Consider the following 26991-nt stretch of genomic DNA (forward strand, 5'->3'; position numbering starts at 1 on the left):
TCATTCAGATCCTCTGTTGTGTCAAAGACAAAGACATCACAGCGCATCTATCCAATTCTTATCTCAGGTACGAAAGTAAACCAGCCAACTCTTCCTGCTAGAATGCACCAAAAACAGGGGTGTGTTTCCTAAAAGCCACTGTATCAGCACGTACATACTTTCTTGTCAATTTTTCTGGTGACAAGCCAACCTTTGGCAAAGTGTGTAATGTACTAAACTAAAACAACAGCAGGAACCACAGCAAAAGGAGGCAATGACCACTCTTTGACTTTATCTGTCCGTGTGCTTTTCTATCATTCACCCTGAGGTGTCTGTCAGTTTGTGTGAATCCAACTGAGACTTGTCTTTGATGTTGTGTGCTGTGGTGTCCTGCAGGGAAGTGAATCATGAATTGAGCAGTACTGCTGCAACACACCAGAACAGAAACAAAGGGGAGCTTCCTTTTAGAGCTTACTTTATCTGCACAAACGGCTAAAACACTGGGGGTTAAAAAAAGAGAGAGAAGAAAAGAAGACAACAATGCAGTGATAAGCTATTGATGTTACAGTGCTAAATTTTATATGTGAATACTGGGGAGTATAGAGGAGGGAGTGATGGAATAGCCCAGCTGACATGTCACAGGCTTGAATGAACACCTACTTCTTTTAAACGGTAACATACAGTCTCTTGATTATCAGTCAAATATTATGTCATGCTAATCCTTAAATTACCATAACCTAGAAAACCTTAACTTCAGTACATTCTCTTTAAAGTATTAGAGCCAGCACTGAAGTGTGTTTGAGCAATGCATGCGCTCCAAACTGCACTAGTGAAGTGTTTACAGTGGATGTGGCCATAGTTGTTTGGGCAGCCCACAGGTGTCAAACTGTGCATCTATATTCTAGAAATATGGAAAAGGTAAAGCTGGAAAATCACATCTCTGTTAGGGTTTTGGGTTTCTGTTTTTGCCTTTTTTTTAGCCTTGTTTATACCAGACCCTCTTTCCCTCACTGTTCTGGTTCTGTGTTCTTGTCCTTATGTTTTGGTCAGTTGATCATTTGTTCCATGTTCTCTGTTGTATTTGGTTACATTAATCATTGTGTCTTATCACCAGCTTTACTTACTGGTTTACTTTGAAGTTGTTGGTGTCTGGTGTTCGTTCTCTAGCTTTGTTTCCTGTTTGCTAATTTTCCTGATGTGTTTCACCTGTTTGCTCCTGCCCTGCTTTTTTGCCCCTGTATATAATGTGCTCAGTCCTTGTTGTGTCCTATCATTATATTTTCAGTCTTCTGTGCTGTTTGGATTACCTGCTTGTCCTTTTTGGATGTCTGCCTGCATCTCTGTGAGCCTGATAATTAGTTATTATATTTAAATAAATTATACCAACTGCATTCCACTCCTTCTGTGCCTGCATTTGAGCCTATACACCTCAGTTACCTGCTTCTGCACTTTGCTAGCCTAACAATCTCTAAGGTAAGCAATGTTTTTTTTCTAAATCAACACCCAGACCTTGATGAGAAACACAACCCTGATTCATCTGGAGTATTATATCAGGAGTTTGAGTGTAGTGAGTTTGTGTGGGTTCAATCTGATTTAACTTTGACCTGCAGAATCGCAAGGCTCTACAACAGTGGTCAGCAACTGGCTTGGCCAAAGCTGGTGCCATTACTGCGTCTGGTGCTGAAACAGATCACAGTCATGACAGCAAAAGTTACTCACATAATCACTTGCTCTTAAGCGATTGTGCCTATAAAATAAAAGCGCAAGAACGTCTTTGCAGCAGTACTTTATATTATGTTTAATTGAGAGATTTTACTTTGAATTTCCTTCAGAACTTTTCAAAAGAGTCTCTGGCTTGCTTGACACACTTCTGAAAAAGCCGCCAGAAAACGTGAGATTGGATTCCCCTGAATGAGAAACGCAGGAATTTCTTCTGCATGGAGATACTGGGGAAATGAAAATAAGCGTCCAAAGGTTGATGTGGACCAATTGCGGGGGGGACACACTAAAACACACATGTAAAACGATCTCTGCAAAATCAATTTGGTGAAAAGAGAACAATAATACTAGCAGGAAGTGGGGAGTGAACACTCAACCCTACAAACAGGAGTCCTGTGTACTGCTGACTGAGCTGAATAGGGACACAGTAAATGGCGAATTGTAAATGATAAATTGACGACGTTCTGGCCCACTGTCTAATGACTTGAATGAAAAATTTGGCCCAATGCCATCCTTATTTGCCGACCCCTGCTCTACAATGTCCTGCCTTTAGTCTGATTCCATGATTAAGACAGATGCAACAAGAAAAACTGATCAACATTTGTGAGTCCCCCACCATAGTGAATGTGCTGGTTTGTTTTGTACAATACCCCACCACACCCCTCTTACCAAAAAACATTACAGATATCTGCCAAAAGGATGGTTTGCAATAGTTACTGTTACTCACCTTCTCTCCGGTTCAACTTGGCAAAGCCTGGCCCATGGCTGCCAGACAACTGTGAGGAACTTTTGAAGGACGATTGCAGTAGACTGGATACCAGGGGACTGTGACAAACCTCTGTGAATCACAGAACAGAAGGAACGGACAGATTTAAAATCATGACACAAAGTCACAGCTGACCATGGACCACTGCGGTTGCACCCTCAGTCGTCTCACAATAAGAATGCCCTCTTCAAATTCACTGCTGAAAAATAAATCTAAAATTTATGGATCCTAATGGGCAATTTATTAGTCCTCATATGAGCATTGTGTAAACAGATTTTTGACTATGATGAGACCCTGCTCAATATTAAATGCACTGTGTCCTGATGGCCGAGCAGACCGATTAATTAGACAAAATGGCCACTAGAGTGGATCAGGGATGTCAGAGGAGGCTTTATACCACAATCACCCTGATGGTTATATACTTAAACACTGATGCTGTATAACACAACACACATTTACCCTCTTTTTCGCTCACTTGACAAGATGACACAACTGCATACATGTAAATATAAACTTTACTACTGTCACAGTACACGAAAACACACACACAAAACACATTCAGTTTTATGGTCAGCTCATACCCGAGGAAATACAAAAATTTATACATTTATGAGCATTCACTTTTGATTTAATTAATTCAATTTGTAGTATTTTTCTTGTAATACACCACACTGCAAACTTAAGTGGCCCAGTGGAGCCTTCAGCTGAATCCCTCCTCTCCTAACAGATATTTTCCATGTTCGCTGAGAGCCAAATATTGCTGAGAGCTGAGATATATCTTAGAGAGATTATATTAATGAAGGATCTTGAGCTGTCTTTACTTTGCTTAGTCGAGATTTAATCAGACTTGGCCTCGCTGCTTTGATATTGGATTTCTGCCTGTTAAGGGAACTTACACAGAAAGTTTGACTTTGCTCTCTCTTTCATGGGACTTTGATTTTATCTGGCTTTTGTTCATTGTTGTATATTGTTTTGCATGATGCAACAATCAGTTAGTGCTACAATAGCTTAGCCACACATGCTAAAATTAAGATGGTCATGAGTTTTTTTTCATTGAAATCATTAAAACCTGATAGTAACCAAAATTGGTAAAAGCTTGAGTACACAAATGCAGTTCCAAGTCTGTAGCGTTGTATTTAAAATGTTAATATCCAGCTCTGAAAGCTCCAAGACAACATCTGTTGAAAACACACACACATTGTTAGTAGTTGGTGCAAGGGAACAACTCTGGATACTAAAGAGAATATTTGATTATAAAGTACTTGAAAGGTTTTCCCTGGATGTCTACAGAAAATGAAAGCGAGTGAATGCATCTTTTAAAGTATTATAAAGAGCTGGTCTTGCCAAACTCAATTCATTTAATGGTTTAGAATGGGACACTTATGTTTTTCCATTAGACAGCTTTAAAATACAACTTTTTGTGTGTTGAGGTTAAAAACACAAATTGAGTTCACCTGCCCATGCTTAGCATCTATCAAAGCACAAAAAAGAAAAACATAAAAAACATGATGCACTATAATTAAACAATGTTTTACAAATAATCAAGGATGTGCATGCAGCAGAGGGGTAGAAAGATCATTGCTACAATGTCTTGCTGGAAAACAGTAAAATTACTAAAGGTGAATAAGTGACGCTTATTTTTAGATTCCAAAATAATTTATTTTTCTTTTCTTACCACATGCCACTGAAGTTTGTCTGGTGCACAAATTAAAAGCAGAGACTGATTCTGGTTATTTGTAACATTTGCATGTATGAAAAAAAACAGCAGTTTACTCAAAATTTCACACTCTGAATCTATCATTAAATTCATATTAGAGATGACTGCTGTGTATACAGGCAAAGCTACATGATTTAATAAGTATACACAGAATCATGAAAAGAGACTGTCTGCCTCTTTTTTTTTTGTGTAATAACATGATGCATTTTCCATCCAAAGACATCAGTCTGCACCTCTACCAGCTGTCATCAAGTCACACTGAAACTCAAATGTCAAACTGATCACCAAAGTATTGATCAGAGTCTGACAAACTTTTGCACTCTTCTTGACAACCTTAAACACACAGTAGGCCCACAGAGCAGTCTTATCTTAAAACAGAAGATTCTTCTTGCAGTTTCAGTTCAAAACCATCCGCTGCCTTATTAAAATCCAGGTCTCTGACCAGATCACTGGAGCTAATCTGCTCTCTGAGCCAACCGGGAGGTTTCCTTCTTGGGAGAATGAAAGTTTTCCACCTACTACTTTTTTGATTCATGCAGTATAAGGCACAAAAACAACTCCCCATGTTCATTCCATAAGTTCTCAGTCATCCTGGTTTGTTTTGTAATGCCTCCATGACATGGATCTCATTGCCTGAACACCAGGAAACAGACGGCAACAATTTCTATAAATCCCTAGAGATTATGTCCAATAGATATTGTCATAAGACATTTTAATGGTTTAATAAAACATTACAAACATGTTTGGGATATAGTTATTAATAGTTAATAGTTTTGAGGAAAACATTACACAAACTATCAACTGAAAAAAACAAGCTTTCCCACCAGCTAGCTTTAGCATTAGCTCTGAACTCTAAAGCTCTGCGTTGGAAGAACTATGATGTAGCTCTATAACTGCTTGCTAGCTAAGCACAGAAAATTACATGATTACACTGCTAACTGTATTTAATCAACACAAACTTACTCTGTAGCTAGTCAACTGCTGTTGTTAGTTCTGCTTGTTTCTCATAGTTGGTCTTTAAATATAGTTTCAGGTTTTGTTGCTTCCACCCAAAACAGAATCTCTCTGTGCTGTTGGTTGGTCTGACTTTAGGTATTTTTAAGCACAACTAACACATTGTCACAGCCTGACAGCACAATTTTAACACAACGTAGAAGCATTTCAGAGGCACATAGAGAAATGAGTGTTATGGCTGCTAAAGGAGTGTTAGCTTGACAGCCCTTGGCCTAAACAGATATTGTGAATCATTAGTCTTTCCCACCTTGTCAGCGCTCACATTCAAAGCTCTGTGAGTGTGAGTGCTTTAAACTGAAAACCTCTTAGGACTCTCAGTGTACTGCACATCCATGACATGTGTTTCATCATTATTTATCCATCAGAGTGAGCTTCACCAGTATCCCCTAAAGCATCCTTTCACCTGCCTATCTCTTCATCTATAGCATCATAGCATTTAGCACCGTATCCACAACATTTATGATTAAATAAAGCTGATTAGTGTCTTCCTCTACTTCAATTAACAGCCATCTGGAGATTTACAAGTTCAGAGCATTTTTAAGGGTCCTGGACACTCAGTGCTTGTATGCATCTCTCAGTGATGTTATATTAAGCCATGCATCTCTGAGCACAGTAATCACACCAAGGCCTGTGCCCTCCTTTTGCAAACCTGCACAACCTCAATCCACAGTTAGACCATGAAGAGCCAAGGTTGCTCTTCCTTCCATTTAAATGTGTGTATATTTGTCAAAGAATGTGAATAACATTTATATTTACATTTATTAGAAATATATAGGCTACAGTAATGTATATGCCTATTTCTCTGCCACTGATGTAATCATAAAACTTTTAATGTAATATAAGGATAAATTGAGAAAGAATGAGGGGATTGCATAAATACTGCATGCAGTGTACATTTACATTACATTTTAGGTAAGTAGATGCCATTTTTATCCAGAGTGACATTCTGAGTGCTTGAAAGCAATCTGAGCAAAGCAAGCCCTCCTCCCTTGTTAGTAGACACACTGGAGAATTTTCAGATATTGCAGTCTTCTGTTGTAGAAATAATAGCAATAATAATAGGAAGGAGGTCTTGGGATCTTTAATTAAAATCATAAAAGCTGTGTAAGCATTGCCATGGGTGGAAAACAATAACTAACGTAAGCAATTATTGTTTCCTCCCACTTCTCAAGACCTTTGTAATCAGGATAATATGCACATCATACATCATATCACATCATACGCTGCAATGTTCAGTTAAATTTAATTTCTTCAGATTTTTTTGAAGGTAGAGCAGCATGAGCTTGTTTAGCCAGGCATTTACTAATGGCAAGCACTTGTTAGGGAAACTTTTCTTTTTCTGCAGGTTTTTGAGATGTCAGTTATTTGACAATGATTAGGGCACTCACAAGTGTGAGTTGTGGAGCTGTATTTCATCAGACTGGTCTGTGTTTTCTGCTCTGACCTGTCTGCCTTCCTCTCAGTGCGCCTCTCAGGCTGGAAAAGGGAGCCTGTCTGTCAAACAGCTACTGAGCTGTGAGGATCAGCACATCCACATCCTGGATGCGGAAAAACAATACTTCCAGCCTGTCATAAACACACCTGGCATGCTGGTATTTTTTGTGACTCTAGCCTTCTGAAGCCAATCCAGTCAGAAAATGTCGGTCACTAGCTCATTCTACTGCTTGTAAAATGTGCTGTGTATATCTGGTATTTGTCTAGAAATAGTGCATGTGTAGGCATGGCAACACAGAGGTTAAAACACAAACACATGTACAATACAGGCTAATCCAATGCAAAAGCACCACAATAACATATTTTGTGAAGCTTATGATGCTGATGTATTGTTGTCAAGATGAATAGGGTCAACTTGGGCTGAATATTGTGTTGGACCGCATCATATAATCATTGTTATAATGTATGACACCACACTGACACAATAACAGTATTTGTTTCAGGGGTGATTGATTAATTTGAATTGCATCATAATGTTCAGACGTCTGTGTTCTTATGCAAGCTACCTGTTCATCTGGCAAATTTTAGATGCTCCTTACTTGCAAAAAGTCACAATAGATTGTTATTGCATTATTTAATAGATAGATGCATAGAAAACATCAGACAAGCGCATTTTAGAAATTTCCCTTGTGTTTGCTTCCAAACACACAAAAACAAAAATCCATTACATTGCAAAGATAAAAACATTCAGAAACCCCACAGAGAAACTAAAGAGTAAAAAAACATTTAAGCTCAAGTTGCTAATTATGTCCCTCTGCACTAGGCTTCTGCTCTTGAGCAGAGGGAGGAACCGAGGGGGGGGGGGACTGACCCTTCATGCTTCATGCAGGAAAATGTTTCTTGTTGGTGCTGCTTGTGTTCAATGAAGTTTACTCATTACCTCACCCACATATCATTTAGAACAAGGACATTGACACACCTCAACACAACTTTACTTCTCCTTATGAGGCAGCACTAAAATTTTAACTTTCTGCAAGCACGAAGCTTCCAACCATTTATTTTAGAATAGCCGCCAATTAAAAAAATACATGGTCACATGTATTTTACATATTATTCTACTATGTTCATTACTGCAAATCCTTTTGACTCTAAATTTGTCAGGTTTAACTTTCATCCCATCTACACATGCAAAAAACTGAAAGCCACAGCAGTGTTGGAAAGGTTATCTGTCCCATGAAGAGAAAATTACAGAATTTAATTGCTGATCTGGCAGCAACAATACTACTGACATTGTGCCATTGAACAAGGGATTTCCTGGCTTAATGCAGGGGTGGGAGAGCTTGTTGTTGATCACTGTTCAATATTCATCATTTGAAGAACATTAAGCTCATTAAAACACCAAATCCAATGCCTTATTTGTTGAACGTCTTCAAAAGAGCTGGTAGCCAACATGCTGAAGAACATGGAAATCACAGGAAAAATTAACGTTCACCCCATCCTTAAGAGAAAAAAAAAAAAAAAAAATCACATTTTAAAAGTGAGATAGCGAGTTGAAAAAAATGTTTTAAAAACACTGCAACACTGCATTGTACCACCAGAAGAACTACAAAATATTCAAGTGAAAACAACAGTACGGTGAGGACTGCACCTCTTAATCCATGCTGTTGAGGCCAGGTGAAATCCACCTTTGGTACAACACACGTCCCTGCACTCATTTAGCCTTCACTGGCACTGCAGTAGCCTAAATTATACATAAACATCAACGACAGACGGGGTGTGTGTGTGTGTGTGTGTGTGTGTGGGTGTGTGTGTGTGTGTGGTGCAGGTCAGTGACACGTGACCACCTCATTTCACTGCCAACACTAGTGCTGCAGTCATACTTCATTACAGCTTTGTGTTACAGCCTCTGTCCTGAGGAAACACTAATCACCTGTTGAACAGTTCTGCACTGATAATCAACACCTCCTTCTTCTGTATTACTGCATTGATTCCCGGGTCAGTAATGCACAGGTAGATCAGTGCACAGGCTAAACCACTGATCAGCACTTCTGTAGCTGGCAGGTGTTCAGTGACACACGCAAACACATTTCAGAAGAGACCTGCTGACATCGGGGACTGAACCCAGACTTTCTGTTAAAGGGACAGATTCCTAAAACTTCACCTTGTTGCCTCTAGTGTACAGCTAGTGTTTTGGTCCAAGGTCCCCTGCATCAACATGTTCTTAAAAATTTAAATCTGCTTCACTGACATCCAACATTAAATAACATATTGTACAAGTGGTACAATCCCTGAAAGTGGATGTTTGCATTAAACTTATGTAAATCTTTGATGAATAAGCATTTTAAAAATAAACCAATGAGTTTATGTTGATTTTCATTAGAAATACTACTCCGAGAAACAGCCTAATATTTTAATTATGATAAAAGCTATTATGCAGGACTCTGGCTGTAGTTTGTGTTACAGTTTGTTTGAGCTCAGCATAACATTTCTATAAATATGCAAAGCTTTGCTTATGCATATTTAACAACATTTCCCTCTGTGGAGAGGAATTTACATGGATGCTGCGATGGTGGCACAGACATTTTAAAAAAAATAGTTTTGAAGAACAGTTCAGTTTTTGGAGAAGTATTATAGTATGCAGGTGTTGAAAAATCATTTCAGCATTTTCATCACATCTACTATACCACTCAACCCAGAAGATCAGACGGTGTATGAATTTAGACTTTGTATGGATCCTCATCGTTTTCATGTTTTATATGACATTAATTTGAGCAGACAGATATATTTCTCATTATTGCATTATGGGAGGGGAACCTCTTATGCTTAATCATCTCAGTGAGTGCATGTGCCGGCAAGGCAGTCAGTGCTTTGACAGATGTTATGATCATTACAAACAATGCTCTGGTGTGATTGGTACTTAGTATGCATGATACAGAGAAGGATGAGAATCACAACAAAAACAATTACAATGATGTGAGTTGTGCTTAATGTGGCTAAATACACTAACAGTATCAGTCTATTGGGGCCACAGGATGTGCGAGTATTCTCAACTGTGACCTATAGACTTGTCATTGAATCCCTGCCATCTGCAGGGCTGCTGTTCTGAAACTGACCTGAAGCACCATAAAAACGAGGTGAAAAGGGAGAAAGTTTCAGGAAATCTCTACTACTGGAGGAACTGCAGGTGCGCTCTCTTCATTCTGTGCTATCTCTTCCATCTCATTAACTCACACATTAAATTGCTCATCAGATACCTTATCTCTGTTGCATCTTAAAGTTTTGGCTTCGACTCAGCTTTGTCCTGCGGTGTTCAATGTCAGCTACAGTCTTTAATACCAATAGCTTTTCGCCTGCTCTCACACTTACCAAGACACTGCATCTGATCTAATTGTCCCTTGTGGCATCCTGGGGTGTAAGAGGGAACAGATGGCGATTTACAGTCTAAAGAATATGGCGACAGCTCCAGTATGTATATGTTTTGTTCACTTATGCCCAGGACTCCTCAAGAAGCCCCAGAAGTAGATTCTGGCAACTACAGAATTATAGATTAGCTGTCTGCTGAATTCTGAATGCACCATATTGGCACTGTTGCTCTAAAATATGTAGAGACAGCCCCAACTGTCACTGGCATCCATTCAAGCTACATAAAGTATATGACAAGTCAACATTTGAAAACTGAGGGTGATTATGTTCATTGATAAAAACAATACACAAGAGTCTTATAAATACACAGTATACTGTCAACTGATTATACTGGGTTTCAGAGGACAGGCAGCACAGTGATCAATTGATCTTTCTACCTGGTTGCTGGTTCAATCCCTGGCAGCAACCAGGGTGTTGAGCTGCCCAACACATCTGCTACATGTTCTTAAGCAAGGCAATGAAACCTCAATGACTTGCAGGAGGAATTGTAGGGGGCAGGGACTGTGTGTCTGTGTAACAAATGGGGGAAGTACAGATGGATCAATTCCATGTCTTCTTCTTCTTCATATACTTAAAATACATCATTTTGATCATCATCTCCTTCTTTACTATCATCATCATCATCTTTTTTATGTTCTTCTTTATCATCATCATGTCATCAAAAGCAGGTTGGCTGTTCTTTATCATCTTCATCTTCTTGTTTCATCATTTTATCATCCTCGTCTTCATCCTCTTCCTACTCATAATCATGTTAATCTCCATTTGCATCGCCTCTTTCTTCTTCTTCCTCATCTTCTTTATCTGCTTCTTCATCCACTTTTCCATTATATTCATCATCTTCCTTATCAACATCATCATTATCACCCTATTCTTCTCAATCATCATCATCCTCACTGCGATCATCTTCTTCTTCCAATAGAGGCCAGCCAGTTAATTTACAGTAAAAATGAAACTTCAATCGTTCTAATGTTGATGCAAGTCATTTTACTTGCACCCTCACTGGGAGGTCAATGGTCTGGTCCGATATCATAGAAGCATTCCTGTAGCTTGTAGAGATTCTCATGCATTGCTCAAGAACTTCAGTGGGGAGGATGCTTTCCACCACGAGTGTTTGAATCCTTATAGCTGAAGTGCCATTACTCTGCTCACTATTGTACCTGCAGCCAGTGTTGTTTTTGTTCTCTCAAAACCAGGACCCACAGAGATGCAGACTGACAGAGCACCATGACCTTACCAGAGTCTGACAGATTCTTGGACCAACTACACGTCATCTGAGATGATGACAGGGCCATGTGATGAATGAGTGTGTGTTTAGGGAGCCAGAACTCCAGTGGGACTGGCCTTCAGCAAATATCAATGCATCCCAAACTCAGATGGATGGACTGCAGGCCTCAGTTTTATCACTTAACTACTTGTCTCTGGGTTAATAAATCTAGATTCCTGACTGACGATTACAAGTTTACCCCGATGGCCGCTGCTGCCATACTGTAGCCTTGACTTCATCAGATAGCATTCATGGCTGCCCTTCTCTGAACACACATTTTCATAAATGACACTAAAGAAGAAATATAGACGGGGTTTCTCCTAAGCTTCCTCTCACTTTTCTCATCTCCGCTGTCACAAACTCCAGTGTCTCATGAATCATAAAGGACAGCGAGGTTTTGCGGTGAAATGCAACACATTTGCAACACAAATAAAACACATTCACACAATTAGATTTATGTTCCTGTCAAGACATCCAACTTCTTGAAAAATCTTAATTGCTGATTTTCTGGTTAATATGGGCAGCACAAAGAATTGTTCCTCTGGGTCTGGAGGAAGAACAGGAGACATTTACTGATCTTTCACATCTCTCATCAACAGCCATCACTGTCTGATGAGCCAAAGAATAACTTGCATCATCATTATCACCTGGGTGATGAAACCAGAAGGAAAATCACATGTTCTGCAAGAAGCAATATCCTGTCATTAATAACCCACTGCTTGTATCTAAACTACGCACAAAAGTAATGAAATTTGTGTTTGTGAGATTATTTCTTCGGTTATAAAAATGCTTCTTGGCAATGAATCTTATACCATTGGAAAGCCTGTTTTTGTCCCTTTAAAATGGTGCCACATTTGTAAGGAACATGAAAAACTTCTCTGACAATGCCAAACAGCTTTTTGGTTTTTTTTGCTGTTGACTCGTAATTAGTAGATTGGACGTCTGTTCGGAAGTCTGAAGAAATGAGACATACTGGCAATTTAACAATTTAATAAACGCATGTGGAAGAACCATACACTGCCACACCAGCCTGGTACCTCCTCCTCATGCTGGTCACCAGCCTGGTCACACACTGCTGTGGGATGGCTTCCCATTCTTCAACCGGTATTTTTCGTAAGCATAGAAATAACAAATAGTTATTATAATAATTCTACCAATATAATTTGGTAGGAATAATCTACCAAACACAAATCTACTTTTTGTATGTAGTTTATTTATTTATGTATCATTATGTAACATTTTAAAATACAAATTACAAATGTAATATTAAGCTGAACTTTAAATTAACCTGAAGCTCAAAAGAAGACTCAAGAGTTTACAAGATGCAAGATTAGATTTTTGTTTTTAACGAAGACTTCCAATTTTTTCCTGTGTGGGGTGGATGATAGGTAGAAGAGCATGACATGAAAACACTCAAATCACCTCAAGCACAGCAAGTTTCAACCAACCAATTATAGCTTCATGATTGTGGGTATGAATTTCTTTTTGGGGTTGAACAAAATGAATGACAGCAGATATGATCTTCTAGCAGACATGGTATTTGGAGTTCTGCGGTCTGTGTGCAGACACCATCAGAGAGAGCTAGAATCTAGATGATTGGCACAAAATTAAAAGCACTTTTATTATCATTTATTAATCACACACTCCCAATATTCCCTCAGAGTCTCCTAAATCTGATGCAAGCTGATTTCTAAAAGACTTCATGTTCCAGTTAATGAAAATGGATTGGTAGTTAACGATACCATAGTTTATTAATTCATCCCTTCCTACAAGGGGCATAGACCACACAGCTGCAGGGCAGTGCTGCTGAAGCTCGTGGGGATTCAGAGTTTTGCTCCAGAACACTGCAGGAGGTAAAAGCTTGAGCCTGGATTTCTCTGCTCACTTACTCGTAGGTAGCATCTCTGCTCCCGCTGTGATTTCTGTCAAGGTGCTCGACCAGGCCACTGTCATGACATTTTATAAAATGAACGTTTGATGTCTTGAAATGCATTGTGCTCCCTTCATGAAAGGATTACAGGATACACATACAAAAGTCTCACATTGAAATGGAGCCACTTGTGTTCAACTCCTGCAATCGATGTTTATCTCAGGCAAAGCACAATAAGTCTTTCTTTTGTTCATTTGAGGAAAAACCTGTCACTTAAATTGGCTTTGTTTTGCTAATGATGTATATAGTATCCTCTTTTCTTTAAATTACTTATTTATACTGTGCTTACATTCATGTACTTATGCTGCTCTAATACTTTAATATCCCTGCATGTGATCGATGTGCATCTTATTCTTAGTGTTAGCTGTCATAGATGGACTCGAATCATAATCCTAACTTTAACCACGCAACAATGTATTTACACTGGGCAGGTTTTCAATATTATACTATTTAAAAATATACTAAAAAACATGATAATTTAGTCTCTTGTTGTATAATAAACACACCAGAATCTACAGTTCAGCATCCATCAGCCTACAATTCCCACCACAAACCAGCTCACTCTAAAGCTAACAACACTCCTTCTGTCTCTTCTCTCTCTGGATGCAGCACCTATTGACACATTAGTTTTAACTTGAGAACCTCTCTCCTTGGAAACTGGTGACTGAGTGGTGAATCATTCGTTATCTAAACACAGCATGTGCAAAAGCACACTAACCACATTAGTAGGCATTGTGTGTGTGCGTGTACGCACACACCCCCACCCCCCCACCCAACAGTGGTGCTGCTTAGCATTCCCTTGCTGTGCTCAAGCTATGTTCACATGTGGCTATTCGCTCCTTATCTCAGGATGCACACAATCAAACACAAACAGGCACACACCCAAGCACACAGATAAACACACAGGCACATATGCACTGACACACAAATTCAGAGAGCAGTCATTAGGCTGCGATTAGAACATACAGTCCACTGACTCCAAATCAGCTGAGAGAAGAGATAACAATCCCATGGAGGACTTATGCAACCACACCAGAGAAAACCAAAAGTCTCATGTGCCTCTTTTATGTGTCTAAAGTTGTGTGTGAATTTTCTCAGCCAGACACAGCAGCCTGGAAGCGCACTTTGCCTCTTCAGAAGCACTTTCTGTATGTCAGCAGTTAGGAGCGCTTTGCGTGATTGCATATGCATTTGAGGGATCATTGTGCAGATAATTGGAGGAGATGTGGCTGTGCGTTCACAGTTGGACTTAGTATGTTTGCACAATTTGTTCCAATTTTTGTGTGGAAAATTCCCTGTTGTTGGTGACCAGGTGCATACAGCATACAGGAAGGCTGTGGAGTGAGGAAGAACAATCCATCCATCCATTATCAACCGCTTATCCTGCGCACAAGGTCATGGGGGGCTGGAACCAATCCCAGCTGACATCGGGCAAAAGGCGGTGTACACCCTGGACAGGTCACCAGTCCATCGCAGGGCCACACATAGACAAACAACCACTCACATCCACACCTAAGGACAATTTTGGAGACACCAATTAACCTAGCCTGCATGTCTTTGGATGGTGGGAGGAAGCCAGAGCACCCGGACACGGGGAGAACAAACTCCACACAAAGGCCGGGGTTTGAATTTGCGACAGTGACTGTGAGGCGACAGTGCTAACCACTGCACCGCCCTCTGAGGAAGAACAAAGATATAGTTAATTTAAAGCTCCTAGGATTTGAAAAATGTCTGACTTTGCTGCCCCCAGTGGTAGTATAAAAAACATCACTGAACAAATAGAGAGCACATTATGCCATCCAAATAATTAGATGACATTAATCACACAAACATTCTGCACTTAGTGGACATACATGCCTACAGTTTACCTCCACAGATGTTAACACGTACAGTATTTTGGCTGATAGATCTCTCCTCAGGACTGTGTGGGCGTAGACAGACTGTCTAAACGATTATTCTCATATTCTCTTATACACTTGCTCATGTTAAGGTCAACAACAGACAGAGTGGCTTTTAGAAATATTTGGTCCTAGAGGCTTGGTGATGTGGTGACTACTTACAGTGCTAGTTGGTGAACTACTGTGGCTGGCAAGGTAACCACTGTCCTGTTAGTTAGCCAGAAACATGTTAGTACTAGTCAGTGACAACTTACATCTTTATCATTCTTATTAGTACATGAAGTATAAGTGATCCAGCATAGCCCAACTTTAATCTGAGCTGAGGTTCAACTAGCCAGAATAACTGAAAACACCTGTGTGGGTTTGTAGGACCTTTTAGTTAAAATAAATAAATGAATAAAAATAACTACAACACATGTTTGGAGAGAAAAGGTGAGCACAATATCTGACTGTTTTATAACACTAAAGAAAAAGGATCATTATAATTAAACATGAACATGACATGTAATGCCAAATCACTGTTGGTTGACACATGCACTCTTTTGATGACATGTTCACAGTTTTCATTTGGCTGCATTCACTCAGTGTTCTAATGAGACGTCAGCCATATCAACACCATCTCCTCCCTCCACCTGCAGAGTTTCTGCTGGCTTTCTTGCTCGGTCCTGCTCAGCTCTCTCTACTCCGCTGTTCCACAACCATAACTCCAATAAAGGGCAACGTTCTGCAGCATATTATGTCTTTTTGAGCCATACCGATAAACAGCAATTAAGCTCTCCTACATTCGCAGACTGCACATGAAGGCAGTCACAGGTGCTGACTGAGCTGCTGCTTCAGTGTGTCAGTAAATAAATCACACACAGATTGCAAACATAAATAAAACTCACAGCACAAATTCACTCTGTTTTCATGTGGGTAAATTTGGCCCAGAGAGATACAAATACCTACAAATGGTGGACATTATGAGTCTTGCTAGACTTAAAACATGAACACACTGTTCAAGTCAGGCATTTAACTTTGTAATTGATGAAGAGGCAATGAAAAAAAAAATAAATGACAAAAGCGATGATGACTATCTCAACGCATTACAGACGCAACGTAGTTCTGCTGTTGATGATAACCGAATAAGTAAGATTCATTCCTGAACTATCTAATTTAGTTCAGTAATGTAATGCCAGGCGGCAAATAGATATATGGAAAATGTTTCAATAAATGAGTTGCTTCTACACCACACTTGCAGTGAAAGGTACAGCCATTCACATCCACATTTCCAATTACCCTCTTAGCTTTCTGACTCTACCACTCACCAGGTTTTTGTCTACTGCAGACATAAACATGATCTAAATGTAGAATATCTATAAGGGTTTTTTGTTGCCAAGTGCTGAAAGTTCACCCGGCTTTTGAAATTTCAGGATCTCTCCCAATCCCCAGCCCTCCCACCTGCATTATTAATAATACATGCCTTTGTTGTGTGATATATTACCTCCTCTCCAGATGTTTCTGTTGAATGCCAGCTCTAATTATCTAGTGTAGCTGTCCGGTTCCTTGGTTCATAACGAGGTTATCAGCAAAGGCTCAGCCCATTTCGTAAATTGATTTTTATTTGTATCTAATCTTTATCAAAACATCTTTGCATGGCAACCAGAGAATGGTTAAAGTTAGGGAAAGATTGTGGTCATGATTAATAAAAAAAAAAGCAAGTTAATTGCATATGTGTGTCAGTCTGTCTAGCTGTCCCTCCTCTCCAGGTACATTCCCTTTACCCCAGGATCCCACATTGCCATTTTACACCCATGCACCAAATGCCCTCAGACTTTCCCTCTGTTCCCACACACCTGTTCCCACTTCCCTCATCTGCTCTGCAGTTGCATTGCCTTCCCCAACAACCTCCTCACCTGCATCTCATTCCCTCATCAGCCTTATACTCCCCCATTTTTATTCATTCACTGCCAGGCCATCAAAGTTGCCATGTGCTTGATATCTTTGATTTCGGGCCACTAAAACCTGAACCTTTTGCTGCTTTACCTGTCTGTCTGCTAACCTGCCTGTCTACCTACCTGTATCTGAGCCTGCCTGTAATCATTTTTCTACAACTCCACATTTGAAATAAATCATTGAACTGTGCCTGCTTGGTCACCTTCATCTGCATTTCAATCCTATCCCTGTTCCCTGTATTCACAGCATGCCAGAATGCCAGCTTCCTGCATGGCATTTGCTAAATGCTCATTAACCACCCTGACTGCCACACCCTGATGTGTTATATACAGCACAATACTTACTGCATTGGATGTAATTTGAGAGGTGCCCATTTGTCCAATATCATAGTACATCCTAGAGTTACTGGGCTGAACATACCCAGATATAATTTACATATTCTCCAAAAATGATTGTTGCCAACCACCAATCAGCATGCGTGTAATTTTAACTTTGTGTAATTTGATGCAAATACATTGTGTTTGTGGTATAGTAGTGTTGTAGTAGTGCTCTCTAGTTGATGCTGTCATCCAGAACAACAACACATGAGTTAGTATTTTTCTTTCTTTTCTTTTCTTGAGGATCCTTGTGACAGACTTGTTGGCCATTAGAGGGCACAAACCCGTCACAGAATGTTCTCTCTAGCTACTTTCCCAAATGTTTCCCCCAAATAAGTACACTGCTGCTACAGTCCTTAGCAGGGTCACTGTGACCGAATGCAGAAACACAAACATCTGCCCTCTCACGACAGTTTTACCTCCTTTATTCACTCTGACAAATAGCTTGAATCAGACCTTGCCTATGGCACTGGCTCAGCACTAACACAAAGTCAAATAAAAGTACAGAGAGGTCCGGGCATCAGAGATTATTAAGTGGATGATGTATCGTATGTTTGCTGTCTAAGAGGGCAAAAAAGGGTTTCAAGGATTATATATTGATTTGAGACAGACAGCTGCATTTTCTTTTCTTTTGGTTATGGTTTTTGATAGGTACTCCGCTGAGTCTAAACCATTCCTTCAGAGCAAAGAAATCTCTTTATCTCATTTATTGTACCCTTTCAAAGCCCATAATGTCAGTGTGTCTCGCTCCAGTAGCTGTTGTCTGTCATGGGGAATATGAATTTGACGTGGTGATATCTACCATTTATCTGTCTGTCCCCACTCTGCCCACACTGAATCCTTCGTGGCATTTGATTTCCTCAAATGTTTAATAAATCGTATTTGCCCAAGCATGCTGACTCAGAATACATTTTAATACATCAGCATCATAATAGAAAAACATTTACCCTCTGACAGAGAGAACAGTATTGTCACTGGTGTACCAGCGTTTGGCACATGCAAACAGCTCTTACACAAATTGATCCTTTTATTGACATTTTCATTAACATAGTGCAGGATCTAGGATGGAACATGAATTATGCTTTTGTGACTGAGGCTTTTTAAGGAAGTTTCTGATTAATTGCAGTTAGCCAATTAACTGGTAACACAGATTTTACAGATACAGCTTATATTCCATGCTGTGCCAAATCACCACCAATCGTAAAAAATGTCAACACATGTGAAATCATTTCACAAAAGAGAATTCAAGAAAAGAAAAATCAAGTTGACAGAGAAAAAGGTATTTTGGTATAAACTTTGCTTTTGACTGCAGTAAAGCAGAAACAGGTGAACAGTTTTTGTCCTCTCGCACGTCAATTTCTTCTATGAACAACACTGAATTCCTTTCGGTCACTAACATCAGCATCAAAGCTCTGAGAAGAAATATTTATGAATAATTAAATTACATATAACCTTGTCTAATAAGAATGATGCCCTGTTCACATTCATACTTCAAAGTGCAACCCCAATCTCTGCATCCCGTTTAACTCCACTGGAGCTGGTGTGGCTCGGGTGCCTTGCTCAAGGGCAACTGTTTAATAGCAAGAGTGAGAGAAAAGTGTTTCTCATTGAATTTCCCCTCCTAGTTGCTTCCTTACATGACTCACACTGCCCCATTGAAGAGTGGTGCATGGAAATCTGTGCATAGAAAATATGTAAAGAAATCAGTGAAAAGATATTGCTGTGCATGTTGGAAATCCCAAAATGCAGATACCTGTACGAGCTCAGTGACTCCTACACTTTTTCATGCTGCAGAAGGCACTTTTACAAATGTTTCAGATTAATGTAAACTGATCAGCAATAGATCCACAACCTCACAGCTGATTACTACTAAGTCATCCACAATAAAAATGTCACTTTACTCACCTCCTCTTGTTGCTCCATACGAGCTGACAACTATCAGGGCAACCTGTGCAATAATTCCCAGGACTTTTTTACTCCAGGGATCCATGATGAAGAAGAAAGATGCTGCAGAAAAACCTGCCGGGTGAAGGAGAGAGACAGTCTGCCTCTCCTGTACTCTTTACTCCACTCCTCCACACTCTCACACTTTCCAGATCTGATGAATTTTGCACTTCTGTGTCTGCAACGGTCACCAACATCTGACTGCCTACACGGCGAAGACAGGAGAAGCAAGAGGCTACTTTCTGTTCGACTGCACTCTGCAGAGTGGAGAGAGGGAGAGAGAGGGGGAGAGAGAGAGAGGGAGAGAGAGAGCTTTCCCCACTGCCACAGCCCCAGTGAAAGGTACTTTAGTCATTAAAAGGAAGTGAAGACCCTATGGTCTGCCAAAATCCTTCAGCAGAAAACCCACTGCAGGCTGCACTATTATGCTCTGACAATGTTTGAGAAAGAGCCATCTCAGGTCCCATTAGGCTCCGGGCTACTGCTCACAGTCTGTTTGTCATCATGTAATGCAGCAGCTCAGGTCTAGTGGTCACTGAAGGGATTCCCAGCACATTGACTTAGTCACTGCAAATGAATAAAAAATATCCCTCTGAGAGACGGGAATTAATGTGACTATTCAAAATCTAATTATAGGTTTTATTCTCTGTACTGCTACCACATCTCATCTCATACACTCCTTTAAGTTAACCACGTGAAATAGAGGTCTTGATCTTTTTCGGCTGTGTCTCAGGAGGTAGAGTGGTTTGCCCACTAATCGAAAGATCAGCGGTTCAATCCCTAGCTCCTCCAAGCTGCATGTTGAAGTGTACTTGGGCAAAATACTGAACCTCAAATTGTCCCCAATGTTGCTTTGGTGTCTGTGAATGAATGTGATGTTGTGTAAAAAGCAACTGGAGTGGTCGGGAGACTTGAAAGGTGCTATACAAATACAACAAATACAGAGCATTTTCTACAACCTAGCCAAAAAGCAGAATAAACCATTGTTGCAATGAAAAAATTACAGAAAAACAGTCAAAGCACATAAACAATATGCAGTTAAGATGGGTATACAAGTTCAAGAACCATCCAAATCGATTGGAAACAAAAACATTCACCAAGGGTGCTATTTTCCAAGTTCTTGAAAATTGGCTTTAGTGATAACCATTGACAGTTTTAGGTTCTCCAGCTCCTTGTTCCAAGTGTAAAGTGCAGGGTATCTAACTTCTCCCCTGTGATATCACTGTCAAGTGTTGTTTCAGGTACAGCTGAGCACACTCAAGTCAAACAGTACTTCCATAAGTCGTTGCAACCAGTACCCCAAAATGACATGTGTTTACATTCAAGTGACAAAATGGCCGCAGTCATTAAGACAGAAGCAAAGGAGGAAGACAGGTGACGTGTAATAGTCCGCATAGTGGGGAGGTCCACAGTCATTCCTTAAACCCAGGCAATGCTTTGTTCTGGGTGTCATGGACAATTTACTTTTAAGATTGGAGAAACACTGGTATTAAGTAACTTCAGTCCATCATTACTCAGGGAACCAACATCTGAACATCATAAGTGCAGGCCACACTGGTAGTGGTTTGTGCACAGGTGAGGAAGGACACAGCCCAAAGAATGAACCCTCAAGGAAATGTAAAACAAACTGTAAATGTGTGCTTTTTATTTTTTTCTGAAGATGCACTTGGGCATGTATTTGTGCAGCAATAGACCTGTCCAACCAGCCGTTGCGTGGTGTGTTTTTTTGTCCCAACCCCTCTTTCTATGATGTCCAGTATGGTCCAACCTCTGTCTGTGGCCAACAGGAATTTGCTAATGACAATATTGGAGGGAAATCTCGCTTTTCGCCAGAGAAAGATGGAACTCTTGTCTGTCTGTCTTTTGTCTAACCATCCATTAGGAAGAGACGTCTGAAATGGACACAGATATAGTGTTTTGGTTTAAATTACTTTTCATTGATCCCCCTTGTGATTCCTGTAGCCTCATTTTCCTCTTTAAGTCCATCTGCACACCTTTATCTCATCTGTGGCATGTTCTGTGGCATTTACAGTAAATGTCTGTATTTTACACCCTAATGAAGGCTTTCAACTGAAATGAGTAGGTGTCAGCAATGCCATGTGAAAGGCTTTTTATTATACTCAGGACTCAGAGTGCTTAGGATTGTTCGTTCTTTGTTATTGTTGTGGCCCTTGAGTCTAACTGTTTAAGCATGCTTTTTTATCTTGTGTTTAGCAGCACACACCCAAGTGGCTTTCTTGGCATGACCATATTAAGATTGTGTTTTGTTTTGCCATACCACACTATGAATTCTATCATAAACTTCCTCTATATTCAGAACATTGATAAGAAAGGAAAAAAGAATACTACAAATATGCAAAATTCTTTGGTATCCATTATTTTGCTGACTTGTCACATTGTCTCACCAGTTACCAGATGATCTGTTTTACATGGCTTGAGTATTTGTGGACATTTACTTGTATTTTATTAACAATGCGGTATTAATATTTTTATAATTGTGTCTTATGTCTTTGTGCTGCATGGCTTATGTGTTTGATATTACAAATCTACCAACTTTTAAACTATTTCTAGTAACATCAAGATTAATACAATTGGTTATTAACTGTTTTCCTTATCTATGTCTTTTTGCTTTGCACAGTTGTTGCCTCAGTGTTTTCCTTTTTCCTGTTGCTTTGCATGATTGATGTTATCGGCATGTTATTGTACCATGTTTGTATTTCTTTCTTACCACAAGACTGCACTTGCAAATTAGCTGGATGGGTAGCACTGGCACATTTACAAAAATGTTAATTGATGTATGTTGTCCTGATAAATAAAGCAATGAGATGAAATTCAACATGATGAATAGGCATTTAAGTCTAACTTTTTCAGTTATTTGTTATTCATATGGGTATAGGCGTGTGTTGGAGCGTACATCTAAACCCCATAGTTGAATTTAAACTTTTTTATAATGCATGAAATATGGTAAGAAACATGTTTTCAACACGTTCTTTCCACCACAGAGACATGGGAAAGAGGACTGATGTGTCTACTTTTGAAAGGATGGATGTTTTTTTGCACGTTACACAATCACTCCATTTGAAAACCACCGCACAATGGTAAGCTGAGAGATTTAATTTATCTGCATAGATTGGGTTTTCACACAAAATACTCAGTGAAGCAACAGATTATGCTGCAGTCTTTATCAGTATTATCACAGTCAATATTACTATTCCTGGATCACTGTACTTGTTTTATCTGCTATGATGGCTAACCACACAGCCACATGGATGTTAGAGAAGCTTTTCAGGAGCGGTGAGGTGGGCGACATGTGAATGAGGCAGACTCGTGTGTGAAGAGGGAGCAGAGAGACCGACTAATGTGTCGTACTGGGACTGGTGTTTTTGTTTTAAACATATTAGATAGCAAGAAAGACAGAAGCAGACAAAATGTGTTTTGTGCATCTGTATGCCTGGAAGGTGGAGACAAAACTGAGAAAAAGTGACACATAAACACACAGTCTAGTCTACTAATCGTGGCTTTCAGCTCTGGATTTTGTTACTACATTTGGATGGATTGTTAACATTTCAATAAGGTTTACTCCGTTATCCTTGTCTCTGTAAGAAGAAGATTGTCAATGCTACTGTAGATTAATTCCCAAGCTGACAGTGAAAACATTTACTCAGCATTTGCAAATATCTCTGTGTGTCTTTCACTGATTCAGTGTCTAAATACTGATTTAAAAAAAACTCCACTGGACTCATTTCATTTCAATGTTTTGGTTTTGTTTGATTGTGGCATTATCTTTGTCCAAGAAGAAAACACAATCTTTCAATGATGATAAGCATGAGCTTATTTAGTTGAGCTAACATCCACTGCAAATTTAACCATTATTGGTCACAATCACAAATGTTTCTGTAAGATCCTGCAGGGACTGATGTAAATGATTTCTAATATATATCCTATCTAAAAGAGGTCTGAGATTCAGTCCTCAGGCAGTATGGATTTAAGGCCACAACATAATTCTGCTGGTGTTTGGATATGTTATTAATACTTTTATTGTTAATAAACAACTTGCTTTGGCTGTATTGTGTTCATTTTGAATTGACTTAGACTGACAGCTGATGAACTCATTCAGCTTGTTTTGAGTGAAACAACTGACTTGGCTTTGACATTGTGTATTTATTTTTGGGGGGGGTAAATTGCTTGTTTTGCTTCCACTTTGTCACTTTGCTTTGCATCTGGATTTGAGCCACTCTGCAGCCTCCTGCCAGGCCTCGTTTTGTATAACTCATTTTTAGTTTGCATACCAAATAAAGCCGGCCAATGACTGATGCACTCCTACTCTACTTTATATTCACAACACCTGCTGCAGGCTGTGTACGGATTTTGGCTTTGGCCAGCAAACTGGTCGGCCAAAACAGAAAAGACTCTTTGAGTTTGTTTAAGAGGTGAGCAGTGATGTTTAAACTTGATGAAAGGGGGGAAAATAAATAAAGATACTTTTTTCCTTTATCCACCATTAATGTAGAAGAATTTTGTAAGCAATGACGGCTTGAAATTATTGTTAGTCTATTTTTTATTGTGAGAGAAGATGATTTTGCTGATGTCTGTAAATTGGCTTGATTAGCTGACAAATGAAGATCAGATTGTTACATTATAATTAAACATTTACTTCCCTCAAGATCAAATGAGAGACAGGAGAGAGTGAATACAAATCTTCAAGAGAGAAACTGAATTTTTGGGTATTTCTTTCATGTCATTTAAATTTCTAGTAATTCGGTGATTTAGCAGCAATGTATGTAGCTGGAACTGTTGTTTCTGAACAGTGACAGCAGCCTCATGTATTTACCTGTAATTGAGTAATAAAAGAGTAGGAATTGTTTAATAAGTTCAGCATTGACAATGTTAGGTGAATGACAGTTGAAGCACTTCCAAACAAACACAAACATCTCCTAATTTAGTCATCAGCACAAAAGATGTACAATAACATTAGTAAATACCTGGTTATTTGATATAAAGTCAATGGTACAAGTACATGAAGACATAAGGAGAAAAATCCACTACAACATTCTCAGTCTCATGACCAGTGAATGCAGGAAACAGGGATAGGACCCACTGCAGACAAAAGCAATTCAATGATTTATTTAAAAAAGTGAGGGCTCACAGGCAGGACAGCGAGGGTCAGAACCAGAAATGGCAGTCCAAACAGGCAAACAATTCCAAGGGGGCAGGCAGAAAAGCTAAAGTAAAAAAACAAAAAACATCAGGCAAAAAAAAAAAAAAAATATATATATATATATATATATATATATATATATATATAGTTGAAAGTTCAAATTGTATAATTTGTTGAGAACAAAATTACGTAACAACAGTCAATGGAAACAAAATCACCAACAGGTGGATGGTGTCCTAGGGGATCTAACTTCGAGACCTGAATCAGTGAGCTCCTGGATAGTCTACTGGATGGGCTACTTGGAGGTGTCAGATACATAAGGTCCCAGAGCTTCTCAATTGGATACTGGTCTGGGGAATGTGACGTCTAGTCAATGGCATCAGTGCCTTCGTCATTCAGGACCCACTTCACCAGCATAAGGTCTGACAATGGCTCTGAGGACTTCATCCCAGTGCCTAACAGCAGTCAGGGTCCTGTTGGTTAGGACTGTGCGATCCTCCAAAGACATGCCTCCCCAGACCATCACTGACCCACCGCCAAACCGGTCATGCTCGGTCCATTCTCTTGACACTCTGCTGGGAGACACAGCAAACCTTACAAAAACTGAGGCAGACATTGTGACAATTTCCATAAGAACATACACTGAGCTTAAAATATGCTGCATATACCATGTTGAGCTGGAGCCAAAGATTAGATTTTGTTCAAACCTGATAAAACATCAAAGAATATCAGAATATATTCTAGGTCAGTTTTGGAAGAATTTATTAATTATGTTTTAAGTTTTTGTTCCTGAAAGAAGTGTTATGAATTTTCTACAGGAATTTGCTTCTTCTGCATGGCAACTATGGCTGAATCTCATAGGTAGCTTATTATTATCTGTACTCTGCGCATGCGCTGGCGTCTGTAGCTACCTGTCGGAAGCTCCGTCTTAAACCAGATACTTATCCAGTTTTAATCCACACTTTTACGTTACCGTAGGCCGTCTCTACCCTGCACCTTTGGGTAGCCCTTCTCTCAGGTGTGTTACTGCTACTCCAACACAACACTCGGCAGCTCACACACTCCATCCTCAGTCCGCACCCAGTGTTGAAGCAGATTCTGCTCAGTCCTGCTCTGGAACCGGCATCTCCTCGTCCCCTTTTCTCCCCAACCACACTAATAATTGGTGACTCCATAACCAGAAACATCCGTTTCTTTAACGCTACCACTCGCTGCTTCCCCGGTGCCACCATGGCTAACATTTTAAATAAATCCAGGACCTAATGCCATTGCTCCCGTCCGCCATCACAAGAGTGATAGTCCATGTGGGAACAAATGACACAGCTCTTCAGCAGTCTGAGCTGACTAAATCAGATTTTAAATGTCTTAACTTTTTAAAGCATTGTGGAAAGTCCGTTTTTATCTCTGGTCCCATTCCCACAGTTGGTCGCGGTGCTGGCCGCTTCAGTAGACTCCTTGGCCTCCACGACTGGCTCCAGTCCGTCTGCAGGGCTCACGGGGTGTGTTATGTCGATAACTTTAATATTTTCTGGCAAAGAATGTCTCTTTAAGACAGACGGACTTCACCCAAACAAACGGGGCTCAGAAATGTTAGCTGCTCACATACAGCATGTGGTGCAGTCCTCCCCTCAGGACTTGTGAATGACTAATCATTCATGCAGCACACCTGGACACACCACCGGTCACTGAACAGATCTCTGCCTCACTGCCACAAACAACTGTCTCCACCTGCTGGCATGTAAAGCCGTCTGCTCCCAGCGCTGTTCCACAGAAATCTATTCCTGTCATCATCACGCATAGACCAGTAAACTGAAATGTGCACATCCCACACAGAAATAATAGTAATCTTATAAGGATTAGGACAACTGCACCAACTCCAGCACCCACAACAAACTCATTTAAAATGTCATCAAGTACGCTGTGATGAATTTAACTCCTTTGAAGTTCTCACTCTTAAAGTTGGAGGGCTGCAACCTATCATATTTGTTATAATTTATCGCCCCCCAAAACCGCCTGGAGGATTTTTATCAGAGCTTCCTGAATTTTTATCTACTCTGGTTTTAAATTATGAGAGAATTGTTCTTTGTGGCGATTTTAATATTCATGTTGATGACCCCACTAATGTTAATGCAACTGACTTTTTAAATATGGCCGCTTCTTTTAACTTCAAACAACATGTCAAAGGGCAAACACATAACCGTGGTCATACACTGGACTTGGTTTTTACCCTGGGTGTCAGCATTTCCTCTGTGGAATTAGTGGACATGACCATATCTGACCACAGATGTATTGTTTTTAGCTGCGATTCGCCTGTTACTCATGCCGCCTCACCAAGCTCCGTGTGTTCTCGCATCTTTAATGAACAAAGCGTTTCAAAGTTTTGCACATTCTTTCAGAGCCAAAGCCAACACCTGTCTGATTCCAACACCAACA

The 26991-nt window shown here is 39.8% G+C and overlaps 1 protein-coding gene across 1 annotated transcript in view; it reads right to left on the reverse strand.

Moving 5' to 3' along the window:
• The window catches only part of LOC123984526 (contactin-associated protein-like 4), a 79404-nt gene extending 60004 nt beyond the window's left edge, over positions 1–19400 (reverse strand). Inside the window, exons 1-2 of the mRNA XM_046071448.1 lie at positions 19362–19400; positions 2426–2536 (exon numbers count right to left, since the gene is read on the reverse strand). The gene's annotated coding sequence lies outside the window, so the exon portion shown is untranslated. The remainder of the gene's footprint in view (positions 1–2425; positions 2537–19361) is intronic.
• Between the last annotated feature and the right edge of the window lie 7591 nt (positions 19401–26991).

This window comes from Micropterus dolomieu, linkage group LG15, assembly GCF_021292245.1.
Source record: "Micropterus dolomieu isolate WLL.071019.BEF.003 ecotype Adirondacks linkage group LG15, ASM2129224v1, whole genome shotgun sequence".
Lineage (NCBI taxonomy): Eukaryota > Metazoa > Chordata > Actinopteri > Centrarchiformes > Centrarchidae > Micropterus > Micropterus dolomieu.